Raw genomic sequence first — 26104 nt, forward strand, 5'->3', positions numbered from 1 at the left:
TAAACCACTTTCTGTCTGTGAAAGATTGATTTTAAATGAAAATCCAGGGAGGGGAGTGATGCTTTCTCCTCCTTCATGGGAGGGAGCAGTGCTTGGGAAGGTGATTTTAAGCTGGTCCTTCTGGATGGCAGGAACAGGAGGTGCAGAGCTCCTTCCCAGCCCTCATGGAACAAGCAGAGGTTACAACAATTAATAAACGTTATTTATAAAGCACTTCCCGCCCCGAGAGCCTTTTGGGAGCAGCATGAGCCATTAAAATGAAATCCAATTATAAAACCCAATCACAATTAAATTGCTCGTGTCTCTCTGCAGGAGCCCTGTCTCAGTCACTCACTCTGTGTCTCCTCTGGCCAAGCTGCAGAGGGGCCTCAACTCATTTGTTTGTGGCATCAACAAGAGAACCCTCATTATCTGCATATTATAAAGCTGTATGGGCGAAAGGATTGAGATTAATATGAAATAATTAGCTCTGATGAAAGTTGCACCTCACTTGGAGCAGCTGGGACTGAATGGGATGCAACTGAGGGTTGATTAGTGTGGCATTACGGTATTAGTGCGTGTGCAAGCATTGTCACACGGCCCAAAATGCCCTGGAGATGATGGAATTTTAATTGAACCCCAAGGTTGGGTGGCACAGGGGGTGGGGGACTTCATTTGGGTTGGTTTTATGAGCAGGGCAAACCCCCCTCAGCGTTTGAAGGGTGAAGCTCAAAGGGGTTTGTTGGGATGTGGGGGTTGTCTGTGCTGGAATTTGCTCCAGAAAGGGCAAAATCAGGGCTGTGGTGGATTCATACTCTGTGCTCACAGAATCCCAGGATCACTGAGGTTGGGAAAGACCCCTCAAGATCATCAAGACCTCCCTGGGTCCCATCCCCACCTTGTCCCCAGCCCAGAGCACTGAGTGCTCTGGGCTGGGGACAAGGTGGGGATGGGACCCAGGAGGGACTTTGTGACCTTGAAGGACTTTCCCAACCTCAGTGATCCTGGGATTCTGTGAACAGCAGGATCTCAAAGGCTTGTCCCAAAGGGGAATATCCATCCAAAGAAGGCTGTGAACAGGGGGTCCCCCCCATTCCCCACTCAGCAGAGGTGCCCATATCCCAGCCCTTCCCACGGAATGGGTTGGGAGTGCTTTGCTCTTCCCCCAACAGACAAGGAGACCTTAAAGCCATTAAAAAACAGATTTCCATTTTCCAACAATTAACGTCACACGGTTTAAAAAAATACCTTAATTAGGAATTACCCTTCTCAACATCTGACTGGCCAAGGCCTGGAGGTTTAAGGTTAACTGTGTGTGGCACATATTTCATCCCCAACTGCTGTTTGGAGGACAGTGGGTGAGGTTATGTCCTCACTGATGTGTGGAACCATGCTGTGACTTGCATATAGAAGTCAAATTGGATTCAAACTTTTATTTTTGGTAGCATTTTCCGGCAGGATGAAATTATACAGATGGAACTTAAGGGCTTGGGGACGAGGAGAAAACCAATTTAAAATAAGAGTTGAGAGAGATGGGGCTACTTGGGGTTATTTCAGCACATCCTGGTATTGCAGAATTAACTCAGAGGGGTGTGTGGGTTTACAAGGGCATGTTAAGAAGTGATGAGAGTGTTAGGAAATTAAGTGGAAATCTGAATTTCCTGCCTTATTGTTGGACAAAAGCTGGACTGTGCCCCCAGCTCTGGAGCTGGATCTTCATTCTGGAGCTGAATTTGAATTTCAGAGCTGGCCCTGTGTAATAACTCAGCCTGAACTGCTCCAGAACCCCATAAAAAATAGGGATTTATCCCAGTGTGAGTCCTCAGAAAACAGAACTGCCGTGGAAAATTGCATTGTTTTGTTCCTGGTGGAGCTGTTCCTATGGGAATGGTTGGTCTTTCCCTCAGAGGGAACCAAACACAACATTATCAACACAATTTTATAGATCAAATAATTTAATTGGAGCTCAGAGTAATCTTAAACAGGCACAGCTGCTTCTGTCAATGAGCTGAAAACCAACATCCTGCACCCACCAGACAGAGCCTGGAGGAAGAACTTTCTCCACACAACTCCACTGATAGCTGGGTGCAAACCCACAGGACTTCTCAGTGGAGAAAAACTCATCCAAAAACTTCCTTTAGCTCTTTCATCCCTAAAAATACTGGTGATTTTTAGGGCAGAAATGAGTCTTTATCATCCCCCAAATAGCGATTATTCTCTGTTGCCTCACTGAAGAGTTGCTGGGTCCAGTCAGCAGAGGGAATCCTTCCCTCAGCAGTGACAGAGCAGGGAGGGCAGTGGGAGAGGGGTGGGTGATGGCTCATGGAAAGGCCCTGAGTTGGCTCCACTCTTGGAATTTTGGGAGCTTTCCTCTCCTGCCTCAGCTGGGTGTGGAGACCACGGGGCTGGAGGAGAAAGGTTCAAAAGCTGGGGCATTTCAGAGATTTCCAGCCCAGAAACAGGTCCAGAAATCTGTGGAAATTCTTGCTCCCTCCAGCAAAGGGAAGGATGCTCAGCCCTGTAGATGGGCTGTGTTTTTAAAGCCTCAGCTCAAAGATTTTGGGGGGTTTCTTTAATTTAATTTTTTTGTTTTGTTTTGTTTTTAAATATCTATTTCTCTTGGCTTTTCCAAAGTCAGTCCCACTTAATGAGAACAAGTCCAGCTTTAAAGGCAGACCCTGGAAAGGGAAGAGGGGAAGGGATTGACTGATTGATTGATTGATTGACATAAAAAATTGCAAACTCTGAGGTTTTAACACTGATTGAAGGCTTTTAACCATTGCCTGTCCCCCAGCAGTCTCTACAGAGGGGGCAAAACCTGGAATAACAAGGCAAGGGCTGGATGCATTAATCAGTTTTCCTGCTGAAAACAGGGATATTGAAACTTTGCTTCCACAGCCACTCCTTACAGAGTCAACTCAAGCAAACACACGAGGAGGAAAATGAGTGTTTTGATGAAAATATTTCACTGCTCCTCATCAGATGAACATTTTTCCATGTCCAGCCTCACCTTGACAGCAAAATTCCCAGGAAAAGGAGGGGATGGAAGCTTTGTGGGGAAAAGAAAAGGGTGGGGATTGAAATGTTTATCCAGGAAAATGAGGGGATTGAACCTTTCATCCAGAAAAAAATGAGGGGATTGGACCTTTCCCTCCCATTCCTAAGGAAGGGCTGGAATGGGAAGGAGGTTTGGGGCCCACCAGGGCTCGTCCTCCCGGAGATTTCACTTCAGTCATGGAAAAAACATCCCAGAGACAGTTTGTTCTCTTGAGCGGGGTCCAGGTGCCATATTTACATTTTGTCTGAAATTAATTCAGTCACATCTTTCAAATGCAAATAACCGGGAAAGAAAGAACTGAAATAACTCTGGATCACTGAGGAAAGAGTGTGTGTGTATATATATATATATTTATTTTGTTTTCTTAATGAAATAATGCAGGCAATTGCTTGTGTATAAAGAGCAGCTGTTTGTAAACCATCAAAAGCATTAAAATCACAGGTTAGCAGGACATGGAAATATTCTTACTTCTCACCTTTAATAAATATTAAAGGCTGACATTGACCAAAGCCATTAACTCTGTTATTAAAAGCCTGTGTTTATCCTCATTTTGATTTTTCCTGGTTGGGTTATTCTATATATATAGGAAATATGTATATATTCTATATACTATTATATTATACATTATATATATTCTCTCTATAGATATTATAACATATACATTTTATATATATATATATATTCAGCAGACCTTTGGGAGGGGAAACCATCATTTGTGTGCACTTGGATCTTCCCTCTGGAGCTCACCTGGGATTCCTGGAGGAACAGGAACAACAGGAACATGTGTTTTCTTTTCACTTGGATTTGATATTCCATGATTTTAACTAAATACCCAACAGCAGCTTGAAAAGGTATATAGAATATATATACATATTATATATTTTTATATATATATATAATATACATATTTTTATATAGTCTATATATAGGAAATATGTATATATTCTATATACTATTATATTATACATTATATATATGCTCTCTATAGATATTATATACATATATATTTTATATATATATTCAGCAGAGCTTTGGGAAGGAAACCCTCAGGTGTTTTCCCATTGTTTGGAAGTTGAGGCAGAGAAAAGGGGCAAAAGCTGCTCCCAGCTGTCAGTGATTCTCCTCTGCCTCCCTAAAGAAGGATCAGTTTTAACTCCACCCACCCAAACCCATCCCCAATCACAGCAGGTTGCTCTGCCTGCACCTGCCTTGCTGAGCAGATGCCTTTGAGCACCTGGAAACCCTGGCAAGGAGACAAATCCCAAAAACTCAACCCAACCCAACCTCAACTCACCTGAACTTTTGGTTTATCTGACACAACTTTCCCTCTTTTTTTTTTTTTTTTGGTACGAAATCTTGCCTCGTCATCTTTTGCTGTGAGGATTTGAAAATGGAAAATCTATTTATTCAGGGAGGGCAGGGAAAGGTGTTTCATCCCATTTAAGTTCTTCTCCCATTTTCTTCTGCCAACCAAACCGAGGAATAAAAGTCAAATTGGCAAATGATTTTCCATCAGCTCTTGGTGATTTTCACTGGTGAATCAATTCATCTCATGGCCTAATTTCCAGGTTTGTTTGGGAATCTTGACTTGCCTGTTGCTTCTGCCCTGATGGTCAAGAGCAGCCCCACGGACCTGCCCTGACTTTCAGTTTTAAGGTAACAGGTTTTTAATGTCACCACAGCCCAAGGGGAAACCAAAACCTTTAATTTTTCTTGGATCAGGGCTGGAAAGGCAAGCGGGAATCCTGCCAGGGATTTCATGATTTCACTCTGGACCTGAATTCCTCAGGGAGTCACTCACCAGACAACCCTCACTGGTTTTTAATACCCTAAAAGAAGTCCTGTGAGTGCAGGATTAGCCTTGTAAATCAAGTTTTTGTGGGAGAGGTTGGCAAACCCAGAGCTTTGGCTCATTCAGCCCTGCAGGTTCACCACAGTGGTCAAACAGATGAACCTTTAAGCAAGTAATTTAAACAAAATTAAGAAAAAGAAAAAATCGAGGTAATTGAGCTGGTAGACAAGAAATAAACATTTTGGTGAGGCCACAGGCTCAGTGGTGTCCCTGTTGGGTCTGCCCTGGACTGGAAGTACCTGATGGGAACATGGTCCTTCCCCCTCATTTAAATCATTTGATGCTTGGCCTTGTCTTTGGATGATAAATGTGACCCCATTTGAGTTCCTCCAAGTGAAGGGTTGTCTCCAGTCTCACCAGGAAATCTGGGTGTCAGGGAATTTCTCTGGATTAGCAGAGAGAAGGAACTCCCCAAAGCCATTCCCTGCATTTTGGGAGGTGGTGGGAGACACACTAAAATATCAGCCTGGAATAAAGCAGGATTTTGGATAATTTTCAGGTGCTGAGAAGGCAGACCAAGGGTCCAGGGCTGTCCCTGATGGTGGCACAGGACAGGCCATGCAGGGACAGCCTGGCTCCCATCAGAGGACCATCCTGTCCTCTGTGTCACACTTTCCATCCCTGTGCAAACACCTGAGCACCTGAAATGGCCCCAAAATCTTATCCCCAGATCCTGCCCTTTCATGGGACTTGATAAATGTGGACACCTCTATTTCTGAGCCTCCAGAGAGGAATCTCAGCCACTCCATGACAGGCAGGAGGATGATCTGAGAGCCAGGCTGTGCATTCCCATTTGGGGATCTCTCCCAGAGTTTTCCTGGCACCCCCCCAGGATAACCACGGTCTGAGACTTCAGAATCTCCAGTAACTGGACCTGGGCTTTGGATTTTCCTCTTCTCCTTCATCAGGGTTGGACCCCAGGCTGTTGCAACCCAGGCTGCTGAGATATTACCTCAGAAAATCTTGCAGGAAGGAGCCCAAGTGAGATCTGTTGATCTGTTGATCCATCTCTACCATCTTTTGATCAGATAAGGGAACAGGAAGCCACATGGTCACAAGACAGTCATGTCCTTTCTCCAAAAACTCTTTCTCTCCTGAAGAACTTGCTGAAAATTCCTTCAAAATTTCCAACTTCAGCTTCTACTTGGTGTTGCAGGAGAGGTTCTGACTCCTCCACTCCACTCCAGCTGCTCACAGGGTGCTGAGGTGAAGGATTCTCGACCCTGCTTGTGAGTGATTTGACCCAAAGAAACATAACTCAGTCCAGAAGTGGGAAGGAATAATAATAATAATAATAATAATAATAATAATAATAATAATTATTTTCCTGCTCCAAGGAGGACGGGCAGGGCTGTTTCTCTTTCTGCTGGATTTAAATTAAAATAAAAAATTAAAATAATAATAATAATAAAAAGATAAAAAGCTACAATGTTGAAAGGCTGAACATCTTTAAACGTCTAAAACTCACAGGGAATGTTCTCCTTTATGGTGGTGTTGGTGTGGAATTCTGAAATCAATGTGTTGTAGTTAATCCTGATAGTGATGTTCATAGAAACAGCAGTTTTTTTAGTGAGTCAGGCCAGAATCTTTTAAAGGATAATTTACACTTTGCATGCCCAGGATGTGATACCTCCCTTAGAACACCCCCCACCCTTTCAGGTGGAGGAAGGTGAGCTGAATCCCATAACTAAGGTGTGTTAATGGGATCCTTTGGGATCGGGAGATGAGTCTTTATGAGCTCATTAGGGCTGTTTCTCCCTTTCCCGGTGTCATCGCAGGGGCTTTGACTTCTGCCAACCTCCTGTGCTTATAAAACTCTTCTCATCCCTGGGATCATTTGACGGATATTAAGGGTGTGTGGCCTCTCAACCTTTACATCAGATTTACTGCACCGACTCCAAGAGCCCAATCAGGCACCCTGCTAATTGCTTAATGACTCTGAGATAGCTCAGGTCCGTGGGGCCCTTCTGCTGTCAGGGCTAATTAGGGAGGGATTGGACTTGCTCAGCTCTGAAAAGCTCGAGGTTTGCAAACCTGAGCTACATTCAGTGTCATCATCTAAATTTGAAGCACTGCTGAGGGTGTTGCAGAGACAGGAACAGGCAGCTGGCAACCTAGAAATGCCAAAATCCAGGAATTTTGAAGGGGGTTTGGTACGGTGGTGATGTAAGCCTGGATCTTTGGGGGAAAAAAAACCCAAAACACACCAAACCAAACAACTAAAAACCCACATTACTTCAAATACAGATTTCCATCTTCAAAAAGGATCTTCAGGAGCCTTTTCCCCACGTTTGGGTGTGGAGATGGCATTCCAAGCCAGCCTGGGGAAAGCTTGACCTAGACCTGAGCTTTTAATCCTCTGCCCTGGCAGTGGCTGCACGAGGGTGCTTGGGGTTTTGGGGTTTTTCAGCCCTCAGTTCACAACCCTGTGGTGTGAGGGCCAGGGTTGGGGCTGAAACAGATCCAGACAAGTCCCAAAATACTCCTGTGAGCTCAGGGGGAGAGGAACCGTCGAGTCACTTGTGCTGTGGGTTGTTTCTGAGAGCAGAACTGAAACCCAAACAGAGGGTTTTAAACACCTCTGTGTCGTGTTCCTGCTTTCCAGGCGAGTGAATCCAAGGGGAATGTGGTAAAAAAAAAGGCTCTGTGTGAGGACAGTTCATGGCAAGTGTGTAGAAATACTCTTTTCTGTGATAATCCAGATGAATTTCGTGTTGGTGGAGTGTCCTGTGCAAAGTCACACCTTCGTGGAGGAATTTCAACCCGCTGCTCAGATCCACTCTTGGCACTGCAGGGGTTCATCAGCACAGTTCATTAAACATCCAAGGACATTGGAACTGGGGAAGGGCTTCCTGTGGCTGAGAAATGGGCACCTCCAGGGTGCTGGAGATCAGAGGGTGAGGAGGTTTGTCTCCCTTGCTGCAGCCACACATCTCCCTTGGAAAGTGAGAAGAGGTGTCCCTGTCCCTGATGGGCCAAAACCACCTTCCTGGGAGAGAGCAGGAGAACAGATCACGGCATTTTCCCATATCCAGCCGTTTTCATGAGGGGTTTTCCTCACCTGATGGAGGTTTTTTTAATGTGTTTAATAACTATGGGTTTCTCTTCTCTGAACTTGTCCATCCTTCCTGACAAACTCATGGCATCACATCAGGAGCTTCACATCCTGCTCCTGCCCAGGGATGTCCTCTGGGTGAAGGAACCTTCTCCTTTGCTTTGCTTCAATTTTACCTTCTTCTCCCTGGATTTGGTGACCTCTGGCTCTCATTTGGGCACTGAATGACCAATTCCTTTCCATGCTTTTCCTGAATCCTTCCTGGGCAGCACAGCAGATGTTGGGGCTCTGGTGTGTGACAGTGATGTGCTCCAGGCCCCTCTGTGATCATTCTGTGGGGGTTTATTTAGGGATCACCTCAGATTCAAGGTTGGAAGGGTGCCTGAGCCGTTCAATAATGGACATTTGTGGAGGAAGGAGCAGCAGGAATGTGTTCCTTGCACACAGGCAGGTGTGAGGAGGTGTTAATTCTTACTGTAAACAGGATTATTATGATACAAGATGGCCAAAAGGCCCTTCCAGGCAAACACAGGACACAGGTACAAATTCCCCTTTGTGTGACTGTGGCTTGGTTTTTGCAAAAATCTCTTCCCCATGCACGTAAGGAGCCCATCCCCCAGGAGAGGGGTGTTCCTGGAGCAGGGTTTGCATTTCTAGGACATTTTCTTAGTCCCACAAGTCCCTCAGGGAGCACAGATGTGACCTGCTGGGATCTGGTGTCAGAGGCACCAGTCCCATGGAGGGAAAACACATCTCCCCTTCTCTGAAGTTCCATTCATCCCTCTCCAAAGGCTGGGAATGGACAGGGAGGTTTGAGGGAAGGGCTCTTGTTTTTCCTTTGAGGTTGTTGATAAACACTGAGGAGTTTGCACCTATGGATGTTGGGGCATCAAACCTTTGGGATTTGGAGGTAAAAAGGTTTATGGGGAAGCACAGCAAAGCCAGTGACTCCCATCCCTATGGAAAAGGGCAGGAATTCCAGGTCAAGGCAACATGTGAATGTCTGGGAGACTTCGAGGTCGACTGCAGGTGATGTGAAATCATCACCCACAAGGACCATCCAGGCCAACCCTCAGCCCTGCACAACCCTGCTCGACCACATCTTCCATCTGAGGATGATTCCTGACTTCTTGCCCAGCACTTACAGCTTTTTCCCTAACAACTGTATCCATTTTGTCTCTCTGTTCCATTCTCCTTGTTTACCTGCCTAACTATCTATATTTCTGTGTATTATCCTCTTCTATATTTAATGCTCAGGAGAGAAAAATAAAAAAGGAGATAATTCAAAAGGGACAGATTTTTTCACACTAATTCCATCCCTATTATACTCTAAGTCCTGGGAGAGAAAAACAGAATTATGGGGTGTTACAAGGCAGTTCCACCGTGTTCCAAAGGACCAAACCAGCCCTGAAGTCTCTTTTTGACCATGAAAAACTCAAAACACATCTAAAATACACCATATTTAAAATATCCCTGAGTCTCCCCTGACATGAATTACAGACAATCCCTGCTTGGCATCCCAGGAGATGATATCCCTGAGCAACCTGGGCTGGTGGAAGGTGGCCCTGCCCATGGCAGGGGAATGGAATGAGATGGTCTTTAAGGTCCCTTCCAACCCAAACCATTCCATGGTTCTCTGATTCTGCGTCATAAACAAACCACTGCTTTGCCAGGAGAGGCTGTCAGGACTGCTGCAAATTCGGCTGTTGAGGTTCCAGCACAAACAAAAGCAGAATATTCCTGTGTCAGCTTTTGTGTGCACAGAGCCCTGCTTTGATCAGTGGTGCTGATGTCAGTGGTGTGAACACTGAGATGAGCCAAAGTGAGAACAAAACTAAAAAACAAGGCAAACCCAAACCCTTGAGTCAGTTCAGGACCATCTGCCTCGTTTCTGGCTGTGTTGATCCCCCAAACAAACCGCTGTAAATCACTTTTCAGGCAGCGACACATCTGTGCACACAGAGTTAACTCTGATGTTTTCGTGCCTTTGTTGCTCTCTGGGAATGTGAGATGGATTTCCAAGCAGAGCTTTAGCAGCAATAAAAGCTGTGAGAATCCACAGAGAGGCCAAGAGAAGGTTTCCAAACCTCATTCCTTCCAGCCCTGCCTGTGCAGCCAAGGTTCTCACCTCACCTGCTTTTTGCAAAACGGAATTTAGGGCTGAAAGTTGTAAATGAAGTGCTTTGCTGTTCTCCCTGGTGCATTTCTCCCAAGTTTTTCCCAGCATGGGAGTGTTCCAAGCCCATGGGATGGCAAGGACATGGAGGTGACAAGAAGAGAACCCTAGGAATGGGGGGGGGGGATTCCTGTGCAGGTTGCTGTGAGTGTGGGCACAGTTTCCCTCCCATCCTAGCACTCACTGTCAAAGGTGCTGGTTGGTAACCCCAAAACTGGTCTAGATGTGGAACTGGAACTACCCTTCGAAACAGGCCTTGGAACTGGGACACACAAAAAGTTTTCCTGGCTGGATATCCCTGTTTTGGGAGCACCTGAGTTGCTGTAACTGAGTTTCGGACTCCAGTGAGACCCAGATGAAGGTGAACTCAGCAGCCCTCTGAAAGGCAGGGCCTAAAGTTAAGATTCCTGCAAAAAGGAAGGAGAAAACAGCCTGGAAATGGATGAGATAAAAGCCCTTGGGGAAATGTCCATAGATCTTTAATCTCTCCACGAGGAAATGGGAAAATCTTTTAGCAAAGGAGAAAAGCTCACAGAGCTGTGTTGAGCACAGTACCAAAGATTTTTGGGACAGGGATGGAGATGACACAGATTCTGGGATCACTGATTGATACCCAAGGGTGGCTGACAGGGAGAACTGGAGAGCTTCCCAAAAATGCCTCTATAACATCTTTGCTTCTGTGCAGGGGTGGAACAACAACCCTACAAACACACACCTGGACTGAGAGCCTGAGGGAGCCCAGGCAATGCCACCCAGACCAGGGCAAAGTGAGCACAAAGATCATGTTTTCCCTATTCCCTCACACTCTGGTGGGACTTTCCACCTGTATTTTATCAGGAGAAATCCTTACTCCTGTAATTTCCAGCTGACAGAAAGTTCCAGCATCGTGGACTGTGTTATAAGAGCTTCAAGAATTTCTATTAAAAAAAAAAGTAATCCAAATACCAAGTGACCAAATGTTTCCTTCAGGTTCCCAGCTCCCTCCAGGCCACACCAGGGGTGGATTTCTTGGAGGAGGGAGCTGAGCTGTGTTAAACATCAGGGCTTTGTCCTCATCTCAACTGGTTGAGATTGCAAACATGTAAATATGGAAATGAATCCAAGAGCTGGCTATTCCCTCGTTAGCTCAAACATTAATTGTTGGGACTGATGCATTTCTCCTCCCTTCCCTCCACCAGCACAGCAAAACGTCACTAAATAAATATTGACCCACATACAAAGACATTTAGGGAATATAAAACTGGGACACACGAGGAGAGAGGTGTTTTCTTGCTCTGAAAGCTTCTTCTTACCAGGCCAAACCTTTGGTGACCCTGAGATGTAAATCTGGAACCTTCTCCTCCAACACAGGTGGGGCCCAGGCACAGAAACCCTTCACTGCAGCAGTGCTGGTGTCATCAGATCATTTTAACGAGCTTGTAAGATCATTTTGATGATCTCTGCTTCAATTAATAACCAGTATTCCAGAAGGGATTGTATCCTTGAGTCACCTGGAGGGGTTTAAGGTGTGGATGGCACTGGAGGACAAGGTTTAGTGGTGACCATGGTGGTGGTTGATGGTTGAACTTGGAGATCTCGGAGTTTTTCTCCAACTTTAACAATTCTAACATTAGGATGGTGGTGTTTTTTTACTCTCTAATCATCCATTTCAGCAACAAGGCCTGGACACAGGCAGCCTTCTGGAGCTGCTATTTCTGGAGCAGATGCCATTTGGGTTTCCAAGCAGACAAAAGCCCTTTCGTGCCCCTTTGGTGGAGACTTGTAACTTCCTTGGGTATTTTTAACCCCGTTGCATCTAAACAAACCCATTTCCACATGGAGGGATGGGAAGGTTTAACTGATTAGAATCTCCTGAATAGTCATGAAAGCTAAATCCAGCCCCAGCAGCTCCTCAAGAGTGCAAATTGCATGAATATATATGAAGTGACTGATTTAAACCCAGCCTTTCTCGCTGTTCCTTTCAGCTTTGTTTCACAAAGGAAAAAAGAAGTGGAGTTTTCAGGTGAAAAATCTCTTCTCTTTTGCTGCCATAAATCAAGGTGGTTAATTCAAAAAATAAAAATAATTAAAAAATAAATGTCAGTCAGTTGTGACCCAGCTGAATTGTGCTGCAAAGCATGAAAGGAAGGGTGAGGATAAAAGGGTGGTTTTTTTCATGAAATAAAGAATAAAGAGCTGGAAATTTAAGAACTAGATGGTTAGAATCGCTCAGTGATAGCTAGAAAGACACAGTGCTCTGGTGCAGGGAGGGGCTGGGCAACATTTGGAAATGAAAACCTGTTTGTGGCCCTGAAAATACTCAGTGCCCGTTTCCAAGTGAAGGAAAATGCAAAACCAGCCCGAGTGGGATGGGAAAGCTTTTGTTTGGAGATGAATCCGATGCTTGATCCTGACAGAACCTGAGTGAGATGAGTCATGTTGGATGTGATCAGAACCTGAAATGTGGGAGCTGCTTTCCCCTCTCAGCTCACTGAGTTATTTCATTCTCCTTTTAAAATCTCTTGTCATCCGACTGGAGGGAGAAGTGATGTCCTTGATTGCTTCATAAATGACAATCCTGGATCCATCCTCCTTTGGGAATGACTCCCTCTGATGGTGCAAGCGATGATTTCTTGCACAGAGCCCCGTTTTGCTGCAGTTTGGGGGCGGAAATGGCACCAAAATCCCGTTTTCCTTGCCTGGGGGCCTAATGTGACCCAGCCCCGTGTCCCACATCTCCTCCTGCCCTGCCACTCCCACCCACACCATCTGCACAAACATCTGCCTGGGATCCTGCCAGAACCACCTTTTGCAGCAGGAGAATCCGCAGGGAATGAAATCTGGGGGGGAAAAGAGAGCGAGGACCAAACCTCCTCCTCACCACAGTCATCTGGAAAACGTTTAAAGGGCATTAATTTTTCCACTAGAGAAATTGCTGTGGTTGCTGTGGCCTGTGGTGGGAATACATATAAATATATATATATATATACACCCACAAACATAGCTATTTATGTATTTTATATATATTTATATAAATATATTCATACACAAAAGATATAATGTATAATACTATATTTTATATAGTAATATATAATAATATATAATGGTATATTATATATTACTATAATATATGGTAATGTAGAATATACATATAAATGTATATAAATAAATAGATATTTTATATATGTATATATGTATATTTTTATATAAATATATTTTATATTTATATGTGTATTTATGTGTATTTATGTGTATTTATATATTTATGTGCACATCTTTAAAGAACACCTTGAACAGGGGCCTGAGAAAGGGGACATGGCAAAAGGAGAAACATCCCTTAATTCTTTGCTCTCATGACACACATCCAAGGAAATACAGTCCAAATATGTGGAAATTCCCTGTTTTAGACAAGGAAATCAGGGTGGAGCTGAGATTTCCCAGGAAAAGCTTCCTTGGGAAAACACCTGTTGGGTGGGATTCAAGGATTTGGACAGAATGGCTCAGATTTGATCAGTGGTTTCACCTTTATTTCAGGTATAAAAATAAAAAACTTTCTGAAGATATCAAGAGATAAATAAAGATATCCAGCTTTACCTTGTTTTTGCATATATATATATATATATATACATATATATGTGTATGTATGTGTAGATATAAATATTTACCTGACTTTGCCCACCTATTTCTCCAAGTTTTTTAGTTGTAAAATTTCAGTTTTAAAATTTGAATTCAAAAGTTTAGAGAGGTTTTCTTGGATATTTTTTTTTTTATTTCCATCCTAATCCATCCTGGATTACAATTTTTCCACGTATCGACATCTTCCACCACAAAGGAAAAAAAAGAAAAAAACATTGGGATTTCTCTCTGGCCTTGAACTGATGTGGAAAAGAGACCAATATTCCATAGTTTGGGCTCTCTAGTCCCACCCACTGCCCCCCAGGGACAGACTCTGGGGTGCTCTTGCACAGAAATTGGGGGGTGGAATTAAAAAACAACAATAATTTCATCACCTCGTGGAATTTTCAAGGCAAAGATCTCTGCAAAAGGGCCTGAAATTTGGGAAACAGAAGGAGAGAGGGAACTAAACCTTCCTCACCCACCCAGAGACCTGAGAAATCAAGGAGGTTTTGAGGTGACCTGGGGTGAAAGTCCCCAGTGGCTTCTGGATCCCTCCTGGGATGGGGCAGAACCAGAAAATACCACGACCTATATAAGATTTTCTGAACTGTTCCCACTCTTGAAACATTTCTCTCCCTTTTCTGCTTGAGAAGAAATATCCAGTTATTGGTCTGGGAGGGAAGGGAGGGAAAAAAAAAAGAGGAAATAAATGAATGAACAGCCTTGAAAGCCACCACACAAACCTGCATTATAGGGGGGTCTGCACAGGGATGGAGCCCAGGAGCTGGATCAGCTTTGGAGGATGAAGAATTCCCGGGCAGGATGCCCTGAAGTCCCCTGGCAGTTCCCAGCACAAGGCCAGGGTCTGTGCACCCAACTGGGGGAAAAACATCAAGTTGTTTTTAAAGAGGTGTGCGGTGGGATTTAAAGCATTCCAGCATTCCTGGCGTGGAACAGATCCGGGGTTTGTGCAGTTGCAGTGAAAGGAGCTGAGAGGGACAGACATTCCTGAGCCAGGGAACAGAACCAGAGGGTTGTTAAGGCTGGAAAAGACCTCCAAGATCAGCAAGTCTTTGACTGAATCCCACCATTCCCACTGAACACATTGCAAAGTGCCACATCCACTGGATTTTTGAACACAGGATCCCAGAATGTGCTGAGCTGGGAGGGACCCCCAAGGACCATCCAGTCCAACCCTCAGCCCTGCACAGGCCCAGCCCCAAGAGTCACCCCCTGTGCCCCAGAGGATCAGCCAAAGCCTCCTGCAGCTCTGGCAGCCTTGGGGCTGTGCCCACTGCCCTGGGGAGCCTGTTCAGTGCCCAACCAGCCTGGGGGGGAAGAACCTTTCCCTGAGATCCACCCTGAGCCTGCCCTGACACAGCTCCAGCCATTCCCTGGGGGCTGTCCCTGCTCCCTACAGAGAAGAGATCTGGAGATCTCATCCATCCTTCCCAAAGGTGGGGCAACCTGCATGGAGGGTGACCAGGCTCAGCCCTTGCAGGATGGGTGGAAGCCACCAAACTGAACTGATTTTTGAGCATCATTTGAGATAAAAGTAGAGAACATGAGACAGCAACACCACGAGCCGTTTCTTTCAGTTAAATCTTTGATTTCCTTGATTTTAAAAAAAGAAAAGCCTCTTTCCTCACTCACACATGGCAGGTTGTTCACCCACCCACACAGTGTCTGCTCTCAGGGGTCAGGGACAGCCCCCAGGGAATGGCTGGAGCTGTGTCAGGGCAGGCTCAGGGTGGATCTCAGGGAAAGGTTCTTCCCCCACAGGCTGCTTGGGCACTGAACAGGCTCCCCAGGGCAGTGGGCACAGCCCCAAGGCTGCCAGAGCTGCAGGAGGCTTTGGCTGATCCTCTGGGGCACAGGGGGTGACTCTTGGGGCTGGGCCTGTGCAGGGCTGAGGGTTGGACTGGATGGTCCTTGTGGTTCTCTCCCAGCTCAGGAGATTTTGGGATTCTCTCAAACCTGCAGAGTTAGAAACACCACCAGCTTGGGGTCATGAAGCAGGGGTGGTGCAGGGAGTTTTCTTTGCAGCACTCACCGACCATTTCATGCTGCTGCTCCATGACTGGGAGCACCTGGACAAAATCCCATTCCTCTCCCTGCAGCTGCAAATCCCCCTGTGATTTCAGGCCCCTGCAATCAGCTCAGAATTAATGACTGAAGGGGACAATGCCCAGACCAGGGGTGGGTTTGATTTGGCTCCTGTGCCAGGTTCACCCTGTCCAGTGCATTCATCGTGGCCACTCGTGCTGCAGATCCGAGTTCTGAGCTGAAAATTGGCCCCAGAGCTCTGGAATGACAGTGATTCTCCCTGCCTGCTCATTGGAGATGTGAGATGAGGAACAGAGCAGGAGGGATCGAGCCAGACTGGGAGCTGACAGGGAACAGAAGGTGAGGAAGGAGCTCTGGTGCTGCTGATTGGCTTTTACCTTCCCACCTAAAGAAACCTTGGAGTTGAAGCTCATCACCTGGGATGTAAATGGGATTTAACTCCATCAAAACCAGCAGGTTTGCACCCACCTCATAGGTAAGGCTGGGCATGATCTGTATGGTTATAACATCAATACAGACACACTTTGGTCCCACACTCTTTCAGTCACAGACTTATGAAGTCTTCATTCAGCATTTCCACACTTTCCCTGTGCCCTGATGGGACTGGTTGTGAAAATGAAGCGTGTCTGGCACAGCTGGAGCACTAAATCATCCCCTGGTGCCTCGCAGCAAAACTCCAGTGCCTCGAAAGCAGCCAAGATTCTGCTGGAAAACACAGACTGGAGCCTGTCCTTCACCTGCCACCTCCATCTCCCAGCCTCACTACAGAGAAATTCCCTAAATCCCAGCATAGATCATGGTTTAGTTCATGGTGTTGTTCATAGAGAGGTATTTATTTAGATTAAGTCTTTTTAAACCAAAAGTGACAACACAATCAGCGTTAAACACAGAAAATCTTAATTGACCTCAGCAAACCATTTGCTAAATTCCTTAGCAGTGTATATAGAACAAAAATAAGTACATTATGCCTGCTGGAACAAAAGGAAATTAATATATTGGAGTAATGAAAGCGATTAATCTTGTATTATACCAGCTAGAAAATTTAGAGTGTGTGGAGAGGAGATAAAACACTATTTGAGCATCAAGTGTCCTTCTGAGCCATTAGAGAAGCGAGGCTGGGGTGGATGGAGGGTTTTGATCCGTGTTTGTGGATTCTGGAAGTGATGCATTGGTTGGGCTAAATGTGGCTGCCAAGGTCGAAGGGACGTGCTGGGATGGGAGGCAGGAGGAGGAGGTGTCTGAGTGCATCATCACACCCTTCTTAATGCTTTTATTGCACAGATCTGATCATTCTCCTGTGCTTGTTAAGGCAAAAGTGGTGTGGTTTTTTTTAGGAAAAGCTGGCCTGGTTTCTACCAGTCAACAACAGAATATGCAACAATCCAGAACCAAACTGTGTTTTGGTTTTAGGGGTGTTCATCAAGCATCATTTCTTTAATAGCCACAGACACAGGAGAGATTAGAATTGTTGGTTCCAGGGGCAGAATTAGAGAATATTCTGAGTTGGAAGGGACCTACAAAGGTCATCAAATCCATCAAGTCTTAAATGAATGGCCCACACAGGGATCAAACCCACGACCTTGGCATTATTAGCTCCATTTGCTGACCAACTGAGCTCGTTTCTTCAGTCAAAAAGATGCTATAAAGGGAACAATGAAATCCCCACCCTTCTTCCCAAACAAAGAACCTCCATCTCCTTTGTCCAGCTCCCAAAAAAAGGTGTTGCTCCAAATGGAAACTTCCCAAACTTCCCTCCCTGCAGGGATGGGATCTCCAGCTCTGCCCAATCCCAACATCTCATTTTGGGGCCATCAATCCCAAAGGTTCTCAAGGCTGCCCCACTGTGCTGCCAAGTGGAGGTGGGAAAAGCAGGAAAGGCAGCATTTCGTGGTGGAAAAGGAATCCCAAACACCTGCAGGTTGAGCCAATCCTCCCTGGGGAGGGAACTTATTTGGGATCGCTCCCCCAAGCCTTTCATCTTGCCTCATTGCTGGGTCCTGCCACACTTAGAGCCCAGCACTGAGGAAAGGGCCAGATCAGGTTGAAAATAAATGATTAAAGAAATATGAGTTTTTAAAATAAGAACTGGTCCTTTTTCTGCTGAAGGCACTGACCCATCACAGGTGAAAAATGAGCTCTGTCCTGCTGGGGGTGAACTCCTGGAAGCATCTCCATCCCTTCTGTGCCTTTAAACTGAGCTCAGGTAACTCCTGGGACTGACTGCATGATCTTTTAGAAAGCTGGTTAGGGCAGGTGAATCCCATTCTCTGAAGATATCATCAATTCTACCTTTAATTAAGCTGGGTTTGATCTTTTAGAACATCAAAACAGGGTGATCTTAACGTGCTTTAACTTTTTCCTCAGTGTCTGCTGAGTGAGGAAAGGGAAACAACAACAATTGTGCAAAATGCCAAGGATTTGGGATGGTAAAATTACCCTTTACAGCTTCATTTTTGGGATTTCCTCCTTAGAATTCTACCTGCAACCAGGCTGCAAACAAACCCTGCTTCATTTTCCATGACAAGGGCAATTGAGCTGCATTTATTTCCCAACTTTTTAACAGGCTGCTTTTGGAGAAAGTTCAATTTGTTTCTTTATATTATTCTAAAAAAAAACAAACCCACAGTGCCAGCCTTTAATTTCTACCTTTGAGAATCCCACACTGTGTAGCCAATCTCACTGGCACCTTGGAGCAGGTTTCTCTGCTATTCCCCACAGCTGCAAAAGAACATTAGAGATATGAAATTGTTCTGGGCAGGAGCTGGCAAAGAAAATCTGCCAAGGAATATAAATGCCTTTTTCTTCCATTTGTTGTTGAGTTTGCAGTTATTCCGACAGAAAACTCGGGTAAATCCACTTTTTCTTTTTCTTTTTTTTTTTTTTTCCTAGAGGATTTACACCACTGAGTGAAGTGGGGCTGCTTTTATTCACCACCCTGGGTTTGGTGGAGATAAAATGGCAACAGTAAAAGCACCACCATAAAAAATAAGCAGAATTTGGCCCTCAAAAGCCCTTTTTTTAGACAAATTGGAGCCCTGTGTGCAGCCAAGTCCACCTGAGGCCAGCAGGGAGAGTGAGGGAAGTTGTGTCTCCCTTCCAGGAGCTCAGGGATGGTGGGAAACCACTGCCCTGGGGGAGGCCAAGGCTGCTCTCTGGATGCAGAAGATGTGGTTTTGTGATCCCCCCTCTGAGGGGTCAGTGTTTATTTGGGGGTTTGGCTTCCCAGGAGTGCCTGGTTTGGGGTTTGCCTTCCCAGGAGTGTCTGGTTTGGGGTTTTGGAGAGCAGCTCCTCCATGGGTGGCCAGGGAGTGTAGGGTCAGGGATTCCAGGTGAGTGGAAGGTCAGATGCTCCCATTCCAGGTGCTCCAATCCCTGGTGTTCCCATCCCTGGTGCTCCCATCCCTGGTGCTCCCATTCCTGATGCTCCCATTCCTGGTGCTCCCATCCCTGGTGTTCCCATTCCTGGTGTTCCCATTCCTGGTGTTCCCATTCCTGGTGCTCCCATTCCCCATCCCTGGTGCTCACACATGGACTCTTGGACTTAGCAGAGGTGGAGCTCCCACAGCAGATGCTCCTCTGACTCCCACAGGTGTAAATAGGGATCTAAATGAGGATTTCCTCCAAGGAAAGCTGCCCCTTGGCCTGACCCCACCTTGCTGGACCTGCTGGAATTGCTGCTGATTCACGCTGGGAAAATTTGGCTCCATGATCCCAAGCTCTGCAGCACAGAGCCCACTCCCTTCCCCTCCAGGATTCCTGCACAGTAACACCCTGTGAGGGGGATTTAGGATGATTGAGGATGATTTCTGCTTCCAGCAGATGTTCCCTGTGCCTGGGGAGGTGGATACACATCCAGGTGTTGCTCTGTGTACCCAGTTCCAAACAAAAAAAATGGTCTCAGCCCTCAAATATCCCTTGATCCATGAGAAGAAAAGCCCTTTCCCAGGGATCCCGAGGCACTATCCCAAAATAGAGGCAGTCAGACACTAGCCATGGCAGCAGGGAAATAATTTAGGGAGTTTGCTCTAAAATCTAATGGTCCAAACCATGAAAGGAAAATCAAAATCCCATTTCTACGTGGCACGGCTGGTTTAGAGGAACAAAACTTCCTCCCTCAATGATTTTATTCCAAAGCTTAAAAAATAAGTTGGCCAGAATTTCATTTTCACATCGTTCAGTGGGTTCCAGCAGGGCAGGGAACTGGAATAAAGGCTGGAATGTGAGCCCTCCTCAGGTCCAAAAGGCACCAGAAAGAGGACAAAATGCCCAGAACTAAATTCTTCTGAGACTCCTGGGCTGAATTTCAACCTCTGGAAAGAAAACTCGGAAATCAGTGGAGCATTTTGGACAGTTACCAGCTGATAGAAGCTCCTCTAGACCTCCTCTCAAATGTGTGGAGCTGGTGCCCCACATGGAGCTTTTAAAATCTGTGGGAGCAGCTCAGGAATATGGAAAGAACTGATTTTTTTGTTGTTGTTTGGGGAGGAAACTTCCCATTGAGACCCAGCACCAGGCCATCCAAACTGCAGCCATGTGAAAGGGATGAAGTCAGCAGTGAGTTTAATGGAATCTCAGCTCTTTCCTCCTCCTGGGTTATATAAAAAAAAAAAAACCCTGCTCACATCATTTCTCTGGGAGTGGAGAAAGGAGAGGAAGTGGCTGCTGTGGCTTTTGTTCTGTTCTTACTCTGTGCAGCTTGAGAAGAAAGGAGCAGTAATTGCTAAATATTGCCAGCTATTTTTTTTTTTTTTGTGTTCTTCTTTCTCCTTTTCCTTCTCCAAAATCTTACAAAACACCCAGTCAGCTCTGCAGTTCGACAGCTCCACTGAGAAGCTCATTTTGATGAAGTATTGATTATATTATACATATTTAGATATATAATATATGTGTTACACTCTTGGCCTGACTCCAGCTGGGGTTTGTCTGAGCAACCCCTGTCCCAAAATTCACCATCCAGTTCCATTTCCTTCCATCTTCACACCCCTGTTTTTAGGAATTGGCAACGAATTGAGGTGAAAGCACCAAACCTTCCTAGCTGGAACTGCCCCAGGGTGATTAAATGCTCAAAGAGGAACCCAGAGAATTGTTGATTTTGCTGCAAAATCAGTTACTGGAGTCAAAGTGCTCAAGTTCTGGGTTGGATAATTTCACCTGAATTAATAGTTTTGGAGGCAGCAAAGCATCCTCTTCCGGGAATGAGTTCCAGGATGGCCTTGGAGCAACCTGGTCTCTGGAAGGTGTCCCTGCCCATGGCAGGGGGTGGAATGACATGAGCTTTAAGGTCCTTTTTGCAGCCTTTTTGTGATTCTCTGATGGATGTGGACCTCAATCACCCAACCCAGGGCAGGTAACACTTCCAGCCACTTCCCCAAAACTGCCTTTCCAGGCAGGATTTTGCAGTGGGATTGGTGCCAGAGCTCCAAGATGACCCACGAGTGGGATCCAAGGCGAGAAGAACTGCAAGGAGAACTAAAAAAAAGGGATTTTTTTGTGCAAACCACAGAGCTGCAACCACCCTATTCAAACCCAACCCCAAATCCCACTCTAAAAACCTCATTAACCCAGTGGGAGCTCGGTCTGCCCAAGATTGGGAAGCTTAGACCCTTAATAAGGACAGTCACAAGGGGACAGAGACAGCGGGAGATATTCCATTTGTTTCTGCCCAAGATGAAATTCATCTCCCTGCAGAAAATCAGCTTAAGGACTCCACGCCACTTAAATTCCAGCCAGGCCTCTGTAGTTCACTTGAGTAATCATTGATTGGGTCCTTAAGAGATACAGAGAAGCTCTGGCTAATTACAGCACATCTGTGAATAACTGCAGATTTGGGCCTCAGGGGAAAAAAATAAAATAATAATAAAAAAAATAGGAAATTCAACCTGAAAGTCTTCAAAAATGTGGTGTCTTAAAAAAATAAGACCGTCAAAATCTGGTCAAGTGAAACATTTTGATTTGATTGCTGCCGGGTTTGTTGTTTTTTGTTTGGTTTTTTTTGGTGTTTTTTTTTAATTGTTTTTTTTACCATCTCTAACTCTGAAACCTATTTCCAGGTCAAATGTTTTCTCACCCTGAGGAAGTGAAACGTTTCGTTTGGAATGGGGCAAAACAAAATGTTCCCATTCTTAGGTCATGGGGGTGGAGGATTTGAAAATAAAACCCCCAAAAAAACCAACAACCAACCAACTAAACAAACAAAAAAAAACCTGGAAAAAATCAACCAAACTCTGCAAAGTTTTTGTGTGAATCTCAGAGTTTTGGCTCAGAATTCAACTTTCTGGGCCCATGACACGTGTCCTGTGAAGCTGCAGGTGAAGCACCTGCATGAGAGGGTCTTAAGTTGCAGTGTTCAGATCAGGAGAGCATGGGCTGATGTCATTCCTGCAGAAAAGATGGGTGTTTGTGTGATCTACACACAGGAATATAGATACATAATTATATATATAATTTCAGATCAGTGGTAATGGGGACAGTCACAACTTGCAAGCCCATAATATTGATGATTCCCTTCAGGAGTGGGTGAAAACCACTAGAAAGGTTTCTCTGTGCTGTCATAAACCCCCTCTCCTCTGGCCTGATCCAAAGCCACCCGAGCCACCTCAGGGATCAGCTGGGTTATGGGGACATCAAGAGGCCACTGCTGTGCTGGAGACAGGGCAGGACACGGAGGAGAGCACAACATTCCTCAAGGACACCCCTGTGATCCAGGCACACCCAAAATATGTCCCCAACGTGCCAAAGCCCAGCCCTGACCTGCCCAGCACCCACTGAGGCAGATTGGTGAGGCTGCAGAGAGCTGAGATGGGGTTTGGCTGGAAAAATCCCCCCAAAAATGTCATTTATTGAGAGTCTCGGTGGGTTCGTGAGCTGCTGTGGGGCATCCATGGAGACCTGCAGGGCTGGGAGCAGCAGGATGTGCAGTCAGGGATCAGCAGGATCTGCAGTCAGGAATCAGTAGGATCTGCAGCCAGGGATCAGCAGGATCTGCAGTCAGGAATCAGCAGGATCTGCAGCCAGGGATCAGCAGGATGTGCAGTCAGGAATTACGAGGATCAGGAGTCAGGGATCAGCAGGATGTGCAGTCAGGAATCAGCAGGATCTGCAGCCAGGGATCAGCAGGATGTGCAGTCAGGGATCAGCAGGATCTGAATTTTACACAATTTAACACAAGAAAGGTTCCTTTCCACTCCAGGCACGTTTTTCCTCCTTCCCTACAACTCCTCCATCAGCTCCTGCAAGCTCTTTGCTTTCCTGAGCTCAGTTTAGAGCTTGAAGAGGCTTCACTCCCCTGTCCAAACCATCCATGTTTTCCTACATTTCTGGGCTATTGTACTTGGCCACGACTGGTTTGTTATAAAAACATCTTCAGTGTTTCTCTCTCTCTCCTGCAAACCAGTTTGGGTGGAAAGCCTGAGGGTGGGAGAAGGAGCAGAAGGAGCCTCCACACAGGCTCCATGGACATGGAAATGTTTGGGAGGTCACTCAGTTATTCATACAGGGTGTTCTGCCAAGCTTTGTGCAGAAACACTCACCTTTTTTGGGGTGTCTCCTAATAAATCTTTGGAGTGGAGAAGTTTGTATTTAATTTTTATTTATTTTTTTTTTCAGTTAAATAGTCCATTATTTGCTTGGGTTTTTGTTTCCCGAGCAAATCAGGGGACAAAAATATCATCAATGGGAGGTAACTGCAGATGCTTCGAGTGAGAAACGAGGGCAGGTTATGGACAAACCTGGGGGTGGAAAACTCAGTAAGGGATGAGATTTTTAGGTGGTGACTTAAGTTCCAGAAATTGGAACCAACAGGAACCCACTAATTGGGCAAATGTGCTGCGGTTTGGGATGGGCTGGGGCCAGGGCTGAGCTCTCCTTTGCCCTCAGCTGAGGTGAGTTTGGCTCTGGCTGTGAATTGCTCTGGTGGAGTTTGTCTCCTGGCCTGACCTGCTGTCTGCCCTGGACAAGGACCAGCTCTCCCAGTCCTCAGGAATCCATGGGCACTCGTGGATGCTGCAGGTGGATCCTGCCAGGTGGATCCCCCCGGGCTCAGCCACCTCCCAGGCAGAGCTTCCCAAAGCTGGGGAGGGTTTTAGGATCCCTCCCAAGGTCCTTGGGCACCCCAGGAGTCCTTTCCACGCTGGGGGTGCTCTGGGTCACGGTTTCCTCAGTGATGGAGAGGGAAAAAAGGGGCTCATGTAAAAAGAGATCCCTCTCTCTCTGTTAGGGAGTTGTTTATGAGCAAGGTCCCAGTCCAGGTCCCTCATCCAGGCTCCTGCATCTGGGAGAGGAGGAGTAAATGAGAGAGGTGAGGGATAAATGGGTTCAGACTGAAAGAGGGCAGGGTTAGATGGGATCTTGGGAAGAAATCCCTTCCCTGGGAGGGTGAGAAATCCCTGGCACAGGTTGCCCAGAGAAGCTGTGGCTGCCCCTGGATCCCTGGAAGTGTCCAAGGCCAGGTTGGAGCACCCTGGGCTGGTGGGAGGTGTCCCTGCCCATGGCAGGGGTGGGACTGGATGAGCTTTAATGTCCCTGTCCATCCAAACCATTCCATTATTCTATGAAGTCTCCGAATGGGAAGCTGGATCCATTATTTATTAAGGTTTATAAGGCTTTATGGAGATGGGAGGGATCTCTCTATTAATCATTCCTATGAATAACAATTAAACAGAAGCAGTGATTTATTGGTTTATCCTTCTTAGATGACTATTTAGATGCAACTGCCTTATTTAAAACCAAAGGACAGCCTTGCTCTTGCATAGCTGTGTGAATAAAAGCTACCACAGCATCTTCCTCCTTCCAGCTGAATGAAAACAAGAGCTCTTTTACCTCAGTGAGCACTTAAATATACTCAAGATTATTATTTTTTATGTCTGAGTGAAGCAGAAGGCAGGCAAGGTAATGGATAAAATACAGGCAGGTGTATCTAGAGGGAGGCAGAGTGGACATCAAGCATAGCAAACCTGATATAAAATATAATGAAAGAATAAAGCAGGTAAGAGGGCAGATATAAATCCTGGTGCAATGAATAAAGCATGTCAGAAATATGGGGATAAAAAAACCACCCAGCAAATGGCAAAACACCCATCAGCACAGGCATAAAACATAATGAACTGATGGCTGAAAGTCACATTAATGGAGAGATTTGCTCTTGTCACTCTGAATAAGCAAAATGATAATTTTGTCTTCTGAGCCCTCGGAGAACTCCTGGCTGTGGGAGGGGGTTGGAGTTTTCCTGCTCAGAAAAGTGAAGAATATCTGACACAAAGGTGTTTCACTGAGCGCTCTCATCGGCTCTAAAGAGCTGTCAGCTGGGAAATTTCGGTTGTGGGGATCAGAGAGGGTTTGCTCAGGTTGGAAATCTTTGTTGAGGGGCTCAGGAGAGCGGGATGGAGGAGGAAAGGCAGGTCAGCAAAGCTCCCAGGGGGGATCAGAGGGCTGGAGCAGCTCTGCTGGGAGGAAAGGGGACAGGGTTGGGATTGTTCAGCCTGGAGAAGAGAAGCTTCAGGATAACCAAATTGTGACCTTCCCAAACCTGGCAGGGAGCTGCCAGGGAAGATGGAGAGAGATTATTTACACGGGTCTGGAGTGACAGGACGAGGGGAATGGCTCCTCACTGCCAGAGGGCAGGGATAGATGGGATATTGGGCAGGCCCTGGTGTTATAGGTTAGTATAAGAATTTAGACAACTCCATTCCAATTAAACATTGATAAATTTATTAAGCAAGCGATAATAAAGTAAAACAGCGCTGGGTGGCCTGGAGGGCAAGTGCCCTGCCGAAGCACACACCGAAATGAAGTCAGTGTCTCTTTTTATACACGTTGGTGGTTCTTAAGTACATGTTAAGTGGTGTCTGGCATTGGCTTTTCGGATGTAAATTTGTTTGTTGCTTGAGTTCGGTGCCTGGGTAAGTGGTAGTCTGGTATTTGTCAGAGATGAAAAGGTGCAGTTCTTATCAGTTGTGTATTGACACTTGCTTGATTAGCAAGCTGTCTGTGAAACTCCTCTTGTTTAATTACAACAGAAAGTTTCTGACTCCCTCATACAAATAAGATTTTATGAACAAAGTTAACCCTTCTATTACACTGGCACAGGTTGCCCAGAGAAGCTGTGGCTGCTCCAACCCTGGAAGTGTCCAAGGCCAGGTTGGAGCAACCTGGGACAGTGGAAGGAGTCCCTGCCCATGGCAGGGGGTGGAATGAGACGCTTCCAGGAAGGAGTCATTGACAAGGAGCTGCAAAGCACATAAAATCCATGCCCCTGACTCCACCAAAAGCCAGGGCTGTGTCCCTCTGAGCAGCCTGACCTCCTCCAGCTCCAATCCCTCCGCT

The 26104-nt window shown here is 45.9% G+C and overlaps 1 protein-coding gene across 1 annotated transcript in view; it reads right to left on the reverse strand.

The window, feature by feature from the left end:
• Positions 1-26104, reverse strand: part of EPB41 (erythrocyte membrane protein band 4.1) — a 777038-nt gene that overhangs the window by 29411 nt on the left and 721523 nt on the right. The window lies entirely within an intron of this gene.

Source organism: Myiozetetes cayanensis, unplaced genomic scaffold (assembly GCF_022539395.1).
Source record: "Myiozetetes cayanensis isolate MyiCay16 unplaced genomic scaffold, myiCay2020 scf31, whole genome shotgun sequence".
NCBI lineage: Eukaryota > Metazoa > Chordata > Aves > Passeriformes > Tyrannidae > Myiozetetes > Myiozetetes cayanensis.